At 50.2% G+C, this 18318-nt stretch overlaps 1 protein-coding gene across 1 annotated transcript in view; it reads left to right on the forward strand.

The window, feature by feature from the left end:
* Window positions 1-958: 958 nt before the first annotated feature.
* ELOVL1 (ELOVL fatty acid elongase 1) overlaps window positions 959-18318 on the forward strand; it is a 34544-nt gene continuing 17184 nt past the window's right edge. Inside the window, exon 1 of the mRNA XM_018561570.1 lies at window positions 959-1124. The gene's annotated coding sequence lies outside the window, so the exon portion shown is untranslated. The remainder of the gene's footprint in view (window positions 1125-18318) is intronic.

The raw sequence follows: 18318 nt of genomic DNA on the forward strand, positions 1-18318 counted from the left end.
AGTTCCACAGCAGCCATAACAGGTAGAAGCTATTTGCTGAAACTGAATTGCCCTCTGATAGCTGGATAATGGTGATGGGGTGCTGGGACTTGTAGTTCCACAGCACCCAAACTACAACAAGTGGAGACTATTTGCTGCAAATGAATGGCACAGAGCGCTGGGACTTGTAGTTCCACAGCAGCCATTTGTGATACTGAATTGCCCTCTGGCTGCTGCATAATGACCCGAAGTGCTGGGACTTGTAGTATTCAGTGGAAGTTACACCGGCATTTGGCAGCTGGATAATGGTGTGGAGTGCTGGGACTTGTAGTTCCACAGCAGACGAAAAGCAACAGGTAGAAACTGTTTGCTAAAACTGAATTGCCCTCTGATAGCTGGATAATGGTGTGTGTGTGTGGGGGGGGTGGTTCCTGGGATTTGTAGTTCCACAGCAGCCATAACAGGTAGAAGCTACATGCTGAAAATGAATGGCACGGAGCGCTGGGACTTGTTGTTCCACAGCAGCTGCAAATTAACAGGTAGAAGATATTTGCTGAAACTGAATGGCAGGGAGTGCTGGGACTTGTAGTTCCACGGCAGGCAAACTACAACAAGTGGAGCCTATTTGCTGAAAATGAATGGCACGGAACACTGGGACTTGTAGTTCCACACCTCCATGTCACCCAGTAGGATGCAGGTAGTCGCTCTTCTTCCTGACAGGTGCCTGAACTCTCAGAGCAGGATGTGAGCAGAGAAGATGGACGCCCCTGTCCTCCTCCTCCTGCCGGGCTTGGATGTCAGAGTGTTTCCTGCAGCTGTAGGGAGGGTGTGGTGGATTAGTTGGAGCTGGGTGTGTCCGCCTCTCTCCCTATGTTGCTGCTCTGCCTGTTCTTCGGGCCTCACCACTGTCTCCTGTTCTGACTTCACTGGGAGCCCTCCCTGCTGCCTGCACAGTGCCCTCCCTCTTCGCTCTCTCTCTCTCTGGAAGTCAGGTCTGTGATATGCACAGAGTGAAGTTGAGTCACACGGAGGGTGTGGTTACCCAGATCTCCCTCTCTTCCTCCTTCCTTCCTCCTCTTTCACGCTCTGTCCGTCAGGCTCAGGAGGGCACAGGAGCGTCACCTACACCCAGACCGCACCACCAGGTAAGCCGCTCTTCCTTTAAAAGTGTAGAGTTGAGGGGGGGCTACAAAGCTGACTTCGCAAGCGATGGCCGGCTCCAGAACTTCTCCGGCGACCGGAGTCAGGGCCAGGGTTTGCGTCAACCCTGGGCAGGAGAGGGTTAAGAGCCGTGTGTATGTATGCGCCAGCCACTGGGTACAAGGGTGCCAGGCACCGGACGGAGGGAGAGAGAGAGGGGGGGGCCACCACGGTGCTTTTAACCCACCCAGCCGCCCTCTCGTACCACCACCACCCTACCAGCCGTCAAGGATGGAGTGTCCCCGAATGGAATGTCACATCTGGAAGTTCTTACAGAAGCGAACATGAAAGAAAAGAGGAAGAGGGGGCCACGGGGCGCGATGCTTGACGGAGCCACTCCTGGCTCGATGGTGCTCGAAGTTTATTCACAACTTGTTACTGAAAGATCTGCCGAGACTCTTCGCGCTCTGATTGGTCCATTTTGTGGAACGTCAGAATGTTGAGCGAAGAGAGAGAGAGAGAGAGGAAAAAGAAGAGACTGCAGAGAAGGAAGAGGAGAAGCAACACAGAGCGGAGAGGAAATGTCACCCCATGGTGTCACCGGTGTCATTCACCAGCACCGCTGTCACCGGCTTCCAGGGACAGAGCAGAGGTTTTGGAAGCTTGCGTTGCCCGATGTTCGGTGCCGAGTCCATTCATATCATTAGTGTCTGGACTCATTTATATGTAACAAGAAGTCTTTACAGTCCAGTGGCCATGTCTCCGGTATGTGTTCCTAGTCATGTAGTAGGGTTGCCACTTGTTCCGGATTCACCTGGACAGTCCGGGTTTTGAGTCCTGTATGTGCTGTTTCTGGGTCAGCTAAAACCTGGATACAGGACTCAAAACCCGGACTGTCCAGGTGAATCCGGAACAAGTGGCAACCCTATCATGTAAGGACCCTTCATGTGTGGTCCCGTCAGCCCGTCTTTGACTCGTGATTACACGGATCAGAAACAGACTGCGGTACATCTCTATGGGCCGCCGGGTGAAGGCGCATCCGTCGACATCCGTGTGCATCCACGCCATTCAGGTTTGTCAGACCGACTGCAAAAAGTGTTGCGCATGTCGCTTTTACTGACCTGAATGGATATAGGCGGATGCACATTTGTTTACATCTGGCCACCCACAGTGATTTACATGCGTCTGGTTTTGAATGTCACATGTAATCTCCGTTCTGATCTGTCTGGGATTGGAGCCGCCTGTGTGAAAGGGGCCCAGGGGTTCGCTTGTCAAATTTTGTATCATCTTCCAATCTGTTCCAATCCCCTGCATTCCATCACAGCAAGAGGTCCATAGCCTGCTGGGTTGGATCAGAACAGAAACCGGTGTCGCATGTGACATGTGTGTCCATTTTTTTTTTTTCATCCATGTTGTGATGAAGGAAAAATGGACTCTTATAACCCCTATGGGACCCCCTATATGTGTCTGCGTATATACGCCCACATCCGTGAAAATCGGCCATGGACGCAGAATTCTTTACACTCGGTCTGGTGACCCTGAATGGACCCGGATGTCAACAGGTGCACATGTACTGACATTTGGCCGCCCTCATTGCAGCCCATGTTTGATCCATCTAATCACGGGTCAAGAATGGACTGACAGCCCATGTGAACGGGCCCTTATACCAACGTGAGGTAATCGGCATTTTTCTGTTCGGCTGAATGGGGTCCTCCAGTATACTTTTAAATTGCATCTAAAACTGTATGTGCGTGCGTGTGTGTGTGATGAGTTGTAGGTACCAACAAGCCGCATGTGTGATAGGATCTGACCAGTCCACATTGATTTCCAGACCAGGATGATGTTGGTATCTTTCAGGTGACCCTCTCCTACAGTGACAGCTCTTGTGGTCAGACAGTGCTACTGACCTATCCTTGGGAAGGAGGGAGGTCTGCAGGATTGTTTCGGCCTGTAGGGCCCGTTCAGACCACATCCAGATCATCTCCAGACCAGACCGGATTGTTTCCGGATCCAAAATGAAATGCATCCTATGCTATTTCTGGCCTCTGTTCACACCAGCGCAGTCTGTTCCAGACCAGTAAAACACTGCATGTCTCATTTTGTCTGGTCTGGAATGCACTGGAACGCATCAAAAACCCATGCAAACGCACTGGACTGCACCGAAAGCCCATTTTAAGCAAAAAATAAAAAATAACAGCTCCGTAACGCAGCAAAAACGCAATGCAACGCGTTCCAGATCTGGTCCGGAAAATGGCGTGAGCCTGGCCGTAGGCTGCTGTTTTCCTGGGATGAGAGCTATGGCTTGCCCTCATCTTTTTCTAGTGCGATCAGACTGCTTCATCTCATTAAAAATTAGGTATAACCATTTATTTCCCAACAACCAGTTGGGGACAGCCATGGCACAACCGCAGCTAACCCAACTTACTAGAAATTGTGATGCAAGTAAATGGTGGAGGGGCAGGTACAAGCAGGTTGGTGCCGCAGTCCAGTTCTCAGCAGCTGGTCAGGACATTCCTGGTGACCAAGTTTACTTGAAGCTGCAACAGAAGTAAATGGTGGAGCGGCAGGTACAACTAGGTTGGTGCCTTTCGTTGGAGCCAGTCGGTTCTTAGCAACCAGTCAGGGATGCTTACGGGACAATCGCAGCAAGCCAAGTTTACTTGTAGTTGCAATGAAAGTAAATGGTGGAGGGGTAGGTACAGGGGTAGGTACAATCGGGTAGGTGCCATCAGGTGCCACAGTCCAATTATCGGCAGCCGGTCAGGGATGGCTGTAGGACATTCCTGGTAACCAAGCTGCAACAGAAGCAAATGGTGGAGGAGCAGGTTGTTGCCATCAGTTGCGACAGACCAGCTCTCGGTAACCAATCGGCGAAGGCCTCAGGCCAACGGTGGCAATCCAAGGTCACTGGTAAATAGTGGAGGGGTCAAGTACAATCAGGTTGGTACCATCAAGGGGGCAGCCCAAGTTCAATCTCTGAACTTCCGTAGGTAAGTTCCTGCCATGGTACCCGTATAGGTCTTGGTAGTGAAGGGCTCCTGGAAGTTACCTTCGGCAGCTGAGAGGGAACGAATGATTGGGCAGTTTGTAGATTGCAATATAGACCGTATTGTTCTGCTGGCTGTTGTTCGAACTATAAATCCCAGCATGGCCTGCCGGCCTTCCTGAGAGTTGTGGTTCCATAACGCACACCCAGAAGGAAATCTCGAGCCTGCAGCAGCTCTATTTAGAAGCGTCACAAGTATTTTATTATAGCGAGGAGCTTGTGATTTCCAGAGGTTTGTAATTATCCAGAGGCCCAGGAAAGGGTGGAAGTGTGTAAGGTGGAATTTCGAGACAAGTGGGTAGAAGAGGAGCGAGGGGCACGGCGGTATATCGAAGGACTTTGAACCTGAAGGGGGGGGGCACTCTTGTAGCCAGAGCTGACTTAAGCCTTTTGTACCGGAGCCATGCTGAGGTAGCAGCACCTTTTGGGTTACTTGTAAGTAGGTGAAAGGTGAGAGGTGACTGAGCGCAGCGAATGACTCTGGGTGTTGGTTTGTTTGGGAGGGTTTTGGGGGCGTGAAGCTTCGCATTCCTCTGCTGACCTATTCACATTTCTATTCTAGAGATCTGGTCTCTGATCCGATTCCTGCTCGGAGAGAGCTGTCAGATGACGTTGTCCGTGGTGACTTTGTAGTCCATCGGCGGCGTGGACATGTGACTACAGTGCAATTTCTTGTCACTAGTGTTGAATGCCCCGGGGGGCCAGTCTCATGGTGTGTGTTGTCAGGAGACGCACACTGGCAGAGCCCCATGCGGTCATGGCAGTTTGTCACTCGTGTAGTATCGTTGTGAGTCTTGCAAGGTCACCGGATGGGAAATGGTTGCGTGTGACTTCCTTCCTACCCCCGTCTCTTGTGTTACATGTATTGCTTGTGACATGCCCTCCAACCGTCTAACGTCCAGGGACGATGGAAGCTCATGCAGAATTGTCCTTCGAGGGTCTTGGATAGGTCTTCCTTTTGGGAAGGAACTCTATGAAGAAATGTCACTGATACTCACTACCTTGTGAGTTACTGACCTGGAACAAGTACGCAGCCAGCGAAGTCTGAAAAGTCTTTCTTCCCATCCCATGACTTATTGGGCTACGGGGCCAGGATCAGGATGATCAATAGAAAATAACGCCACCAGCACTCCAAGGCTCTGAGCCTGATGAAGGGGACCCTTTGTGGCCCCGAAAAGCGCTTGCAGTTGAATGGCAATATGCTAATAAATCGACTATTGCTTTATTAACCCTTGGAGTGCTGGTGGCGTTATTTTCTATTGACTTTCTTCACGGTGCCATCCGTGGTCGCTACAAGCACCCACCCGTCCAGACGGGTCCCCTTCCCCTCCGGTAAGGAGTGCAGCAAGAACTCTTGATCTTAGGATCAGGATGATGACGCATTTAAAAACAGTGATGGTAGCGCCCGTATTCATAATAAAGGCGTGCTTCAGTCATGTAAAGTGGAACAAAAGTCCGCTTCACTTCTCTCCACTCCAGCCATGCGTTGTCCACGCTGTCCCACATTGGCGGCTCGTTGTACCAGCCCATGCCGTGTGTCAGTATGTGTTGTGTTATGTTGTCCCTTTTTTAAAATGAATGAGCTGCCACCGCACCACAACCGACCAATAATGGTGCATGCGCCATTTCCGACAACGCACATCAGTCGGCAAGGTGTGTTGGGGTGCCATTCAGAATGAACCCCAACGCATGAAGCTCGTGTTATTGCAACACCATGGTGTGAATGGGTACTTAGTGACTGTTGTGATCTTTCCTGCCAGAAAGTTTTTATTTTTTGAAGTGTATGTATAGGTAAAACTGTTTTTTACAGGGAAGGGTTAAACCCCTGCCAGGTTAATCGTTCCCTTCCTTCATAACAGGAAGTGAGGGGGACTCCCATCTTAGACAGTTGTCACCAGAAAGGCCTCATTCACACGAGAAACGGCCGGCACGTACAGCTCCATGCTGCGTGCACGGCCGCATCGGCAGCTCCCGGGAAGGACAGGTGCTGCGCGTGATTAGTACGCAGCCCCCGTCCTTCTCTATGGCAGTACGCCGCCCTACGCTCACCCGCCGTGCACGTCCGTGCGTACTCGTACGATGATAGCAAGGATCCTGTCTGCGTCCGAGCCGGGACACCCGCACCCGTACGGTCCTGCACTAGGGGTGAGCGTAGGACGGCGTACTCCCATAGAGAAGGACGGGGGCCGCGTACTAATCACACGCAGGACCTGTCCTTCCCGGGAGCTGCCCGATATAACCGTGCACGCAGCACGGAGCTGCACGTGTCGGCCCTTTCTCGTGTGAATAAGGCCAAAATGTGTCCCCATTGGAAGATTTTCCCCTCACCTCCTGCTGTCATGACAACCAGGGGTGTCCCCAGCATTATTGCCACCTCAGGCTGGATAGAGTGCTGGTGGTGCAAGCTAACGGCGCTCTGGCCGGCGTCCTGGTGGTGCATTGCCCAGCTCTGGTCGGCATCCCGCCCAGCTCACTGATGTTACTGGTCGGCAGAAGCTAGATGGGACGCCAACCAGAGCATCCCAGGTCGCTGGGAGTGGAGATATGTATGACCTTTTACCCATCTCCCCAACCGGCCTCTTCCTAACCTGTGGGGCTCTGGTTTAAAAAAAGGGGGCGGCAGGCACTGCCCACGTGACCCAAAGAGATGCCGCCTGATGCAACAGCCTCATTATAGGGACAGCCCTGACTGCAACTATAACATCATGGATTCCCCCTTGCTTTGTCTTGTTGACAGTGGTCACCAGGACAAGTAGATGGGTAAATCCCCCCAATGGGGGCACAGGCAATAATAAAAACATGGCAGAGGGTTTACCCCTTTCCCACTCTATCCAAATCTTTTAAAAAAATGATTTGCCTTCACCCACACTTTAAATGAAAATAAAAGAATTCTGGTCATTTAAAAAAAATTAACCCTTTCAGTCTGGCTGCCCCGCATTGCAAGGGTTGTGCTCGTTTTGGTCTAGGGGTCGGAAAAAAGAAGATACTTACCTGAAGCTCGGTCCCATGGCAGTGGCCGCTCACCACTCTCTGCTCCTCCTCCAGCTGCGGAATGTCCCTCAGCATCCTCACGTCCAATGCAAGTCAATGGACTTGTGTTAGCGGTCAGGACGTCAGCAGTACATAGAACGCTGGTGCCTGGGAGGAAGAGGCTGCATGGACCGGTCTAGCAGCCCAGCAGGACTGACAATCTGGTGAGTATATCTTTTTTTTTAGACACTCTACCAAAACAAGCACTTAACCCTTGTAGTGTGGGGGGGTAGCCCTACTGCAAGGGTTCATTTTTAAAATGGCTGGAGTTCTTCTTTAAGTTCCACTTTAAAGTACCTCCGGGGACACAATGCACCTGATCAGGTGCCAGGGACAGTCAGGCTGGGCAGGAAAGGGCTAGATGATGCTGGATGTCCTCCAGCCAGGAAATGAGGCGGAGCTATATCTGACTTGCTGCAGCTTCTAATGCACATTGTGAGAAGCTCCCAGTGTGCAGTGATATCAGAGGAAGCCATTTCAGTCCAGGAGAGGAGCCGCTATGACTGTGCAAGACTGAAGGGGAGGACAGAGGTCAGATAGAAGACTGAAGGGGAGGACGGAGGTCAGATAGAAGACTGAAGGGAAGGACGGAGGTTAGATAGAAGACTGAAGGGGAGGACGGAGGTCAGATAGAAGACTGAAGGGGAGGACGGAGGTCAGATAGAAGACTGAAGGGGAGGACGGAGGTCGGATTTTTCAAGGATGATGTTAGAGGTTCACTGATTTGATTTTATTGATTGCCTAAAGATGTTTTCTAAAGGGGACCTGTCAGTTTGCACCACAATGCTCAGATATGTCGGGGAAGATGGAAAACCTGCAGATCCATTAGAAGGTCGGCTATGGTGTGTTGGCAGTCCATTCAAAATGACTTGTGTTCCCCTTAGTAGCTGCATAATCCTGTATTGGGGACGGTCGGGGTGCATATCTTGTATCATTAGTGGTCAGTATCTCTGGAAGGACTTTCCACCATTCTATGGACCTCCTGAAGCTCTCTAGCCACTTAAAAGCCATCAGCCCCAGTGGGTTGGGTAGGCCTGCTGGGCCTTGTAGTTTCTCAGCACTGAGCCAGGTCACTCTTCCAACCCCCCCCCCCCCCCCCCCCCCTTCCCGTGCTGAGCAGGAGTCTACGTCACATTTCCACTCCATTGTAATGAAAATAAGGGTGTGAGTGTGTTTGTGATGGTGACACATTTCACTCCTGGATCCGCTGGCAACAACAACGTATCGTCTGATTTTAGGTGGTGGGCGGAAACCAGGCGGAGAGTTTAGGAGATCGAAAGATTGATTTGTAAGAGTCTGATAATAAATTCATGGTTTGGGATGGGCCGTGTTTTGAACATTTTAGTTCTCATGTTTTTTACTTCTCTATTAATTAAGGTTCATACAACACTATGTAAATCTTTAATGACAGTTGTTTTCCCAGGGCCAGTACTAGGAGCCAATCAGAGTCTGCTGCTGGGCACATGTGGTGACGGGAGGCATGAGCACAGAGTCTTGACCTGATCTGTCTGTTGCTGGGCACATGTGGTGACGGGAGGCATGAGCACAGAGTCTTGACCTGATCTGTCTGTTGCTGGGCACATGTGCTGAAGGGAGGCATGAGCACAGAGTCTTGACCTGATCTGTCTGTTGCTGGGCACATGTGGTGACGGGAGGCATGAGCACAGAGTCTTGACCTGATCTGTCTGTTGCTGGGCACATGTGCTGAAGGGAGGCATGAGCACAGAGTCTTGACCTGATCTGTCTGTTGCTGGGCACATGTGGTGACGGGAGGCATGAGCACAGAGTCTTGACCTGATCGTTTGCTGCTCTGCACATGTGGTGACGGGAGGCATGAGCACAGAGTTTTGATCTGATCAGTCCTCTGCTGTGCCTTCATTGTCCAATTAGCGTTTTTTTTTAGAAGACACAGAGCCCGGCTCTACTGATAGCCCAGATCCCCCAGCAGGGTATACTCCCCAATCCACTTTCCTCTGCCACCTCCCCACTGCACGAGTCCAACCTGGATAAGCTATTGTGTTGGAGTTTATACAATTGGTTGTCCCCCACCACATGTCGGTGCTAAACTGGCCATTAACTGTGGGCTGAACCAGAAATAATGCTCAGATGCCACTTTCACACTAAACAGCATGGACAGGGGAGGCTCCAGGCAAGGCTATCGTGCCAGGCTTTTGTATTCTGACATCCGTCATCCACTGCTGTCAGAATGTCTGAGCAGCGACTGCAGGTGATTGGCTGCGTTCACCATTTGATCGACAATTTTCAGCCGGGCTCCTTTTAACAAGTCAAATGAAAAATCTACCTTTGTCAATCAGAGTGCTGCCTACAGGGGCATGGCCAGCTTTAAGGACTGGCATTTGGCCGCTCATGTCCAAGCATTCTCATTGAGAGTGGTCACATGCCCCCACATACTCGGAAGCCCCAATCCTTTACAGCGACATAGTGAGGGCTCTGACAAGGTGGCAAGAGATTGTGGATGGGTGAATATACCTTGTGGATGGGTGAATATACCTTGTGGATGGGTGAATATATCTGGTGGATGGGTGAATATACCTTGCTGGGGGCTTTTCAGGAGATATGGTTTCTTTGCTATTAGTAGGCAGAGTGACAGGGTCTCTTTAAGTGAACTCGTTCTTCCTTTTGCCCTGCATCGGCAAAGCTCGGGTTCACTTTGAGGGGGTAGTAAAGGTCTGATGTGTATGTGATAGCGCTGGATCAATATAAGTGGGAATTGCCTCCGATGAATATACAGTGGAGAAGGCTTAAGTGTACGTGGACCCATTTCTGGTCCCAGACTTCTACTGATCTGATCCTGACAACGAATCGCTCAACTGAAGATCAACTCTCGGATGTGTAATGAGAAACGTCAAGTACAAACGTCCATATCACTTGAATATCCTTTTGCAACGTCTATTAGTTAACCGCATCAAATACAACCAAAAGGCCGCCGCCTCCTTCCTCGGGGCTTGAGCAATTAATGTTAATAGAATCAGGATGGAATGTTCTAATGGACCTGAATGAAAGCTTGGCGGAGACTGGTGTCTCTTAATGGCGCTATCAATGGGCTGACCCGTAGACCTTTTCCCTTTTCAAGTGATATGAACATTTGTACTGGGCGCTCCCCATTATACATCCAAGGGTAGGGAAGGATTAGACACTCGAGGCATTGCTGTGAGCTGAACTTCTCTTTCGTTCATGGTTGCATGGTTCATGGTTAGTAGATAAGGTCAGTCTGATTCTTCTAAGAATATACGTCCCCCATGTATATTGTACCCATTGAGGAGAACATCTAGAGGTTTTCTTCCAAGTTGTCTACACTCCGAGCTAATGGAGGAATGGAGTTCCCCATTCTTATTGCTCTATATAGTCCCATGGAAAGCTACTGCACTCTATTTGTGAGGAGTGCCCGGGTGCTCATCCTCAAAAATATCCAACTTTAAAGTGACATTAAAGATTTTTTAACATAAACCAATACTGTAATGTGCGCCTTACTGTAATCCATGGTTGTTTCCCTTCTCTTTGCTGCTCTTCCTTTTAAATCCTCATGTCTTCTCATGCTGGGGGAGAACTTCTCTTTTTAGCTCAGGGCCTCTTCCTGTAGTGCTGGCTCAGGTTACAAGCCTATACAAACGGACACACAGACACCGTGTATCCATTCCTAAGACAAGGCAGTCTGCTGCAAAACAGAAGTTCTGCCCAGCATGAGAACAGATATAAATTTAAAAGAAAGAGCAGCAAAGAAAAGGGAAACAACCATGGATTACAGTGAGGCGCACATTACAGTATTTTATGTTAAAAAATCTGAGGGTTTAATGTCACTATAACATCAATGCTTGCAGGTGTTGGTGTGCTGGCTATTACCCATTTTATGACGCTCATGGCCGTACCACCAAGGGCATATGGGGATGTTCCATGCTATATATGCCCAAAATAGGTCTAGAGTCACCCATGGGTCTTGCAGATGAGAGAAGTCAAATCATCAGCATTTTATCTCAACGTTTCATCAGAGCTCAGATTGGCTTCATCAAGACTTCTTGGTAAAAATGCACCGAGCTCTGTCAAAATGTTGACAGTAACATGATGATGCTTTGACTTTCCTCCACTGTAGGACCCACAAGTGCCTCTATGTCTACTTTGGATATAGATAGTATGGATCTTCCCCGCACGCCCATGGTGGTACCGTAATCGGTAATGGCCAGCACACCAAAACCTTATGTGTGATCACATGACGTCATGAACATACCAGCGCTTCAGGACATGGAGGTCACACCATGGACCCTTCCTTGTATCGTGGAGCTATAACCGTGACGCTAACCCTTTGCCTTCTCTAACCAACCCTGCGCTTTGAATAGAGTTCTACTTTAAGGCCTCATTCACACTGCCGCACGTATGCGCGCATTGTACCATATGCAACCTATGCAAATGGCTCCATACACACAGCCGCGTATAGAGCGTAGCATATATATGCGCAAAAACAGAATGGAACAGAGATGCGTCCGGGCAGCGTATTTCTGCGTATTTACGCGCGTACAGCACATTAAAAATTCCATTACGAGTGATGCATTGTATATACGCAATATACATTTTTGCTTGCGTTGTGTGTGAATGAGGCCTAAGGGTCACCTGTCTGAATGCGATCTGCCCTCCTTCAGCTGCGTAATCACTCATTGTATCTGAATGGTGCAGGAAACGGCGAGCAGTCCAGGCCTTTGTAGCTTTTTGGTTTCCCTTCAGGAAGTTTCCAAGCAGGGGACTGCTGACATGAATATTTCTTCCGCCGCGCCGTATGCCGTAGAGATAATAAATACTGTATGTCTTTGTGTTGGAGGTAAAATAGAAACTCGTCTTTTGGCATTTGTCAGCTGCTCGGCGTCCCACCGGCTCCGGCCGCCATTATCGTTCGTGAACAGTATAGTGCCCGAGCTCTCCTCCTTTTAATGATTAATCCCCAGCTGCAGAGTGTTGGGAAAGATGTTGGTTAATAAATTGATTGCAGTAAATGATTACATCACATTTCTCTCTCTAATTAGAGGCAGGTGGCGACACACAGATACTGACATCGCCTGACACTGAATCACTGATCTGAAAGTCAACCCGAGAGCATTAATGTGGTTACACCTTGTGAAGTCCTCGTCACTCTCAATCTACAATATAACAATGTCCTCCTTTTTAGGTCCCATTCACACCACATCCAGATCATCACCAGACCAGATTGTTTCCGGACTCAAAATGCATCCTAATGTATCGCTATGTTATTTCTGGTCTCTGTTCACACCAGCGCAGTCCGTTCCAGACCAGAAAAATACTGAATGTCTCATTTTGTCAGGTCAGGAATGCACTGGAACTGCGGCAGGTTCACACTATTTTCCGGACCAGATCTGGAACATATTGCATTTTTGCCGCGATTTTGCAGCTATTGGAATTTTTGTTTCCGCTTAAACTGGTCTTACAGGTGCGTTCCATGCGTTTGTGATGCGTTCCAGTGCATTCCAGACCCGACAAAATAGGACTAGCAGTATTTTTCTGGAATGGACTGCGCTGGTGGGAACAGAGGCCAGAAATGGCATAGTTATACATTGGGATGCATTTTGGGTCCAGAAACGGTCTGGTCTGGAGATAATCTGGATGTGGTGTGAATGGGCCCTTACTCCAGAAGTCCTTAAGTCATCCCCATCAGTCCCTGCCGAGGAGCTTACTGTTCAATATCCCCACTGCTATTGCACTAGATCCGTTTCATGTGAAAGCCTAATGATCTGCCAGTATGATATTGGGTTGTGGAAGTAGAAGCAACCTTGTATTCACCCATTGGCGGGCCGAGGGGTAGGCAGAGGAGGCAGCTACCTTGAGCGTTTCAGCAGGTGTTGCAAAAAGGGTAGAACCTCATATGGGGGGGGTTGGGGGGCTGGGGTGCAGGGTGCACTTCAGCTTTTTTTCATATTCGGCGCAAAAGGACCTTGTCATGGTGCTTGCCTCTTCCAGTTATGGAGACCACACTGGAGATTGTCTACTGCCAACGGGTCCCCTAGTCACTGGGTCATCTGCTCTTCTGGATTCTAAGGGGACCAGCCACAGGACAGCCAATGGGAAGTGCCTGCATCAGGCAGGCAGTGCAGCTAGGTGGTCACACATGTAGGGCTCCATCTGCAGCTTCTGGTGCACATTGTGAATAGCTCCCAGTGTGCGGTGACATCAGAGGAAGCCATTTCAGTCCAGGAGAGGAGCCGCTGTGACTGTGCAAGACTGAAGGGAAGGCCGGAGGTCAGATATAAGCCTATCATGTGATCAGGCGGGATATGAGGTTTGGTTTACACCTGGAGCTCCTGACGATTTCAGTTAGGTCCGCGTTATTAATACTTTATCTTCACTTCGAGAGAACATAAATGAATAAACCTTCCAGTCCTGTCCCATGGCTAGAGATACGGTCGGCGCTATCGTCTTATCGTCCACCTGGCAGGTGATCGGCGGAGGCTGTTTATGACTTTACTGCTGCCTTTTCCTGCAAGATAAAACTGCAAAAATTAGATAAAAAATAATCAGCAGATAGCATGGCGCTCCCGCAACATCCGCGTCACCGCCGGGGAGATCGATCGCCAGTCCTCGCCGCACATATGTAGGTCTGTTAGTATCTAAATTTCCTAAATTTCATCATTTTATAATCAATGAATTACTCTTACACACGATCACGTCCATGTTCTTAAACTTTACCCTCATCTTTGAAATGACGACAAACACACCTTTTAAGCTGGCTATAGACCTTACAACCATCGCAAGACTTTTATCTTGCGATGGCTGTAAGGTAATTTAAAAAACGTACGATCTGCCCATCTTGGACAGGTAGATCATACTTGCTATCATCACAGGCCCGCCCCCCTGAGGCGGCCCGTTTGGCATTTGTCTTACGAGCACGCCACTAACAATCGTACGATTGTCGGCGGGTTTTCGAACATGCTCTTAAAGGAGAACTATAGGGTTTAGGGCTTTTCCCCATAGTTCTCCTTGGGGTAACGGGAGGGCACAAACTAGCGTCCTCCCGTCACCCTAAGCTCAGTATATCGCGAGCTACAACTCGCGGTATACTGAGACGCTGAAGCTGTCTGGATCGCTGTCTGGATCCGCCCAGCTGCGTGAGTGACTGCTGGCTCTGCCTATCTAGAGGCAGAGCCAGCTGTACCCGCCTCCTCCCGTTCCGCCAGTCAGCGCTGGAGGAGGGGGAAATCCAGCCCCTCCCCCTGTCACGGCAGAGAGCTGTGACAGGATCGAGAAGTGAGCGAACGCCGGTATGTGCTCGCTCGCCTCCCAATCTACTGAGCCGACCTGTGACAGTCTCATTGTCACAGGTCGGCTAGAACTATGAGGTGAGTGCAGGTTAGTAGATCTCCCTTTATTGTCACTTCCCCCTGCATGGGTCAGATGATGGGGTTTCTTTAATCCGGGGGGGGCAACGCTGACCCTACAGCTCCCATGAGGCATTGCAAGACTCTGACAGCCACAGGCATGACTCCCATAGGCAGAGACATGTTGGGATTGCCTGAGTTGCCCACCCCTGTTTTAATCCCTACTGATTTTGGAATTGATTGGACAAGGATCACGGAAGAAGATTACAGAGGGAAGTTACGCTCCCTTAAAGGTAGAAGTGTTGGGTTTATCTTCCTGGTCTCGCCCTTTTGTTGGTGTCACCCCGAATATTCACTGACAGGCTTTTCACTGTGCAAGGTGGGGGCGTCTGCTGGGAACGGACTGTGCGGTGCGTTGGCAGCCATGTTCAGACAAGTCTGGATATCGAGTTTGGTGTCATCTACATGCAAAGCTGGTAATTGCAGTGAGTGTGGGAATCCTCCATGGAAGTCTTCCTGTTTTAAAGGGAACCTGTCACACTGGAAATAAAGAGTCCACCATTGCTCCTTTGATTTAATACTTTGCTGTCGTGGAGGAAGTAAACAGCTAGTGGAGGAGATACTCTGAGCGTCCAACCCTCCTATGGACAGCTGGGCTGCAGCCGCCAACCCTCCTATGGATGGGTGGGCTGCAGCCGCCAACCCTCCTATGGACTGGTGGGCTGCAGCCGCCAACCTTCCTATGGACGGGTGGGCTGCAGCCGCCAACCTTCCTATGGACGGGTGGGATGCAGCCGCCAACACTCCTATGGACGGGTGGGCTGCAGCCGCCAACCCTCCTATGGACGGGTGGGCTGCAGCCGCCAACCCTCCTATGGACGGGTGGGCTGCAGCCGCCAACCCTCCTATGGACGGGTGGGATGCAGCCGCCAACCTTCCTATGGACGGGTGGGCTGCAGCCGCCAACCTTCCTATGGACGGGTGGGATGCAGCCGCCAACACTCCTATGGACGGGTGGGCTGCAGCCGCCAACCCTCCTATGGACGGGTGGGCTGCAGCCGCCAACCCTCCTATGGACGGGTGGGATGCAGCCGCCAACCCTCCTATGGACGGGTGGGCTGCGGCCTTCCCCCTCTATGCTATCCATGGTAAGCTGCAACATATTCTATTTTTGTCCCGGGGTTTAGATTCAATTGACATTGTTTAGGTTTACCAGAAATTGTTAATCTTTTTAATTAATCTTGGCCGTCAGACATCCCAACCAGTCCGGAGCCAGTAAGACCATTAGAATATTGACAGCACTAAGCAATCCTCGGCCAATCAGAGTTCTCCGATCTAGAACACTGATATGCCTCTGAAACCTGTAACGTAATCTGTGTGAAAGGCTCCTGTATAGATAATCTCCTTTATACAAGCAGCTGGTATGACCGGCGGGCGCGGAGGACAATGGAGAACAATGCAAAGTGTTACCAGCACAAAGGTCACTGTATTGAGCAACATGTAACATTTATAACCCCTGTAGATGTGCATGTGACAGGTCCTCCTCATACCTGTATAACGTCACCCGTGTACTCGGCACCTATGCATGTCCTATATTCTCGAGAAATATTCCAATTTTCATTCTCATAAAAGAGGAGCAGCAAGGAATCGGGTATTGCAGCCTTTACCCCTTTGCCTAGGGTCAGAAATAAAGTTATACTCGCCCAGTCCTCTGAGCCGACTAGCTCTTAGACCGGTCCCTTCCTCCTCGCTCCCCCCTCCGCTGCAGCGGCCTAAGTTCCCTGAGTCATCACGTTCTATACACAGTGCATAGGATGTGAGGACATGGAGGAGGAGACAGGCAGTAGGGAGCACTGTCACAGCCAACCGGCTCCGAGATTTTGGATGATGTATTTAAATAGTGACCATGTCGAAATGGACCAACTCTAAAGTGTGCCCAGAAAAAGACAGGAAGAGGGCAAAGGACTGGTCACCAGTGTTGCCTATAGGCTCCCAGCAGTGGATCTTTCCCTATTGCTGACTTCTCATGCCTTGTTCAGTGAAGGCGGCCATCTTGGTAGGGGCAGGGCTTTGCTTCCTCAGCAAGAACAGTGACATCACCAAATCTGGTGAGATTGGAAGTCAGAGGCAGCAGTGCCTTAGATGATCTCCCACTGCAGATGTACAGCTATGAGGCTGCAGAACAGGAGAACCTCAGGAGACCAAAGTTACAGGTTTCATGGTTATACGATGATTAATATCTCACAATATTCCCTATTATATGACAAATCTTCCCTTTTTGGGTTGTTGTCTGAGCAATTTTCCCATGAACAGAACCAAGCAGCATTTGATGTGAAATAATATGATGCACAAATCCCCCCCCTCCTCCCTTCATCACACCGAGCTATTGTATTCTGACTATCTGACTAGCGAGCAGCGGCTGCAGCTGATTGGCTGTATTCCTCCTGACAAAAGTCGATTGAAAAATCGACTTATCGAATGCAGGGGTGCCGAGGGGGCCACACACAACTTACATTTTGTCAGTCAGCAGGCCGAAATCCGAGCAGTGCATTGGCTTCATTATCTATAAAGGGTAAATGGTATATGAGAGGTCTGTGCCGCGGTCTGACGCTTGTAGTAACCTAACACCTCTTCAGCTGTGACCTCTTGTGACATCTGCATGCCGTGGTGTAGATGGCCCTTGCAGTGTAAAGACCGGACTCCGGTGAAATGATCTGCAGCGGGATGACAGATCAGACTCCGGTGAAATGATCTGCAGCGGGATGACAGATCAGACTCCGGTGAGATGATCTGCAGCCGAATGACAGAACAGACCTTGGTGAGATGATCTGCAGCCGAATGACAGAACAGACCTTGGTGAGATGATCTGCAGCCGAATGACAGAACAGACCTTGGTGAGATGATCTGCAGCAGGATGGCAAACAGATCAGACTCCGGTGAGATGATCTGCAGCCGAATGACAGAACAGACCTTGGTGAGATGATCTGCAGCCGAATGACAGAACAGACCTTGGTGAGATGATCTGCAGCCGAATGACAGAACAGACCTTGGTGAGATGATCTGCAGCAGGATGGCAGATCAGACTCCGGGGAAATGATCTGCAGCCGAATGACAGATCAGACTCCGGTGAAATGATCTGCAGCGGGAGGGGGAAGGGCTTCAGTGTCCTGCAGAGTTTTATCAGATCGAGGAGAGGCTCTCAGCCAATCACATCCTGGGATTTGTCGAAAGACATCTTCTAAGTGGACTTTAGAAAGAACATCAAGTTCTTCCCGGCTGAGTAATGTTTACCCTCTTACATGATTGTGACATTTACCTACAGCCGAGCAGGTAGAAGGGTCAACTGTGGCTGTGCAGGACTGAGGCCGTCGTGGCATGCTGACACTTGTAGTTCCTTGCCAGCTGGAAGGCCTGAGGCTGTCGTGGCATGCTGACACTTGTAGTTCCTTGCCAGCTGGAAGGCCTGAGGCTGTCGTGGCATGCTGACACTTGTAGTTCCTTGCCAGCTGGAAGGCCTGAGGCTGTCGTGGCATGCTGACACTTGTAGTTCCTTGCCAGCTGGAAGGCCTGAGGATGTGCAGGACTGAGCAAAGCGCTCGGCTCTTGCTTTACGCTCCATTGTACTGATGTCAGTGTCTCATCCATTTGATGTCTGGCAGTCACCGATCCCGGCCTCCCGCCCGCACTGTATTCCAGGCCGTTACTCCCACATGATTAGTGATTGAGGGCGGCTAAGCCGTGTTCCTCACTTGTTCATGAGATACCCAGATTTCCTGCAGTGTGTATGGC

This window comes from Nanorana parkeri, unplaced genomic scaffold (genome assembly GCF_000935625.1).
Source record: "Nanorana parkeri isolate BGI_ZX_2015 unplaced genomic scaffold, ASM93562v1 scaffold530, whole genome shotgun sequence".
Lineage (NCBI taxonomy): Eukaryota > Metazoa > Chordata > Amphibia > Anura > Dicroglossidae > Nanorana > Nanorana parkeri.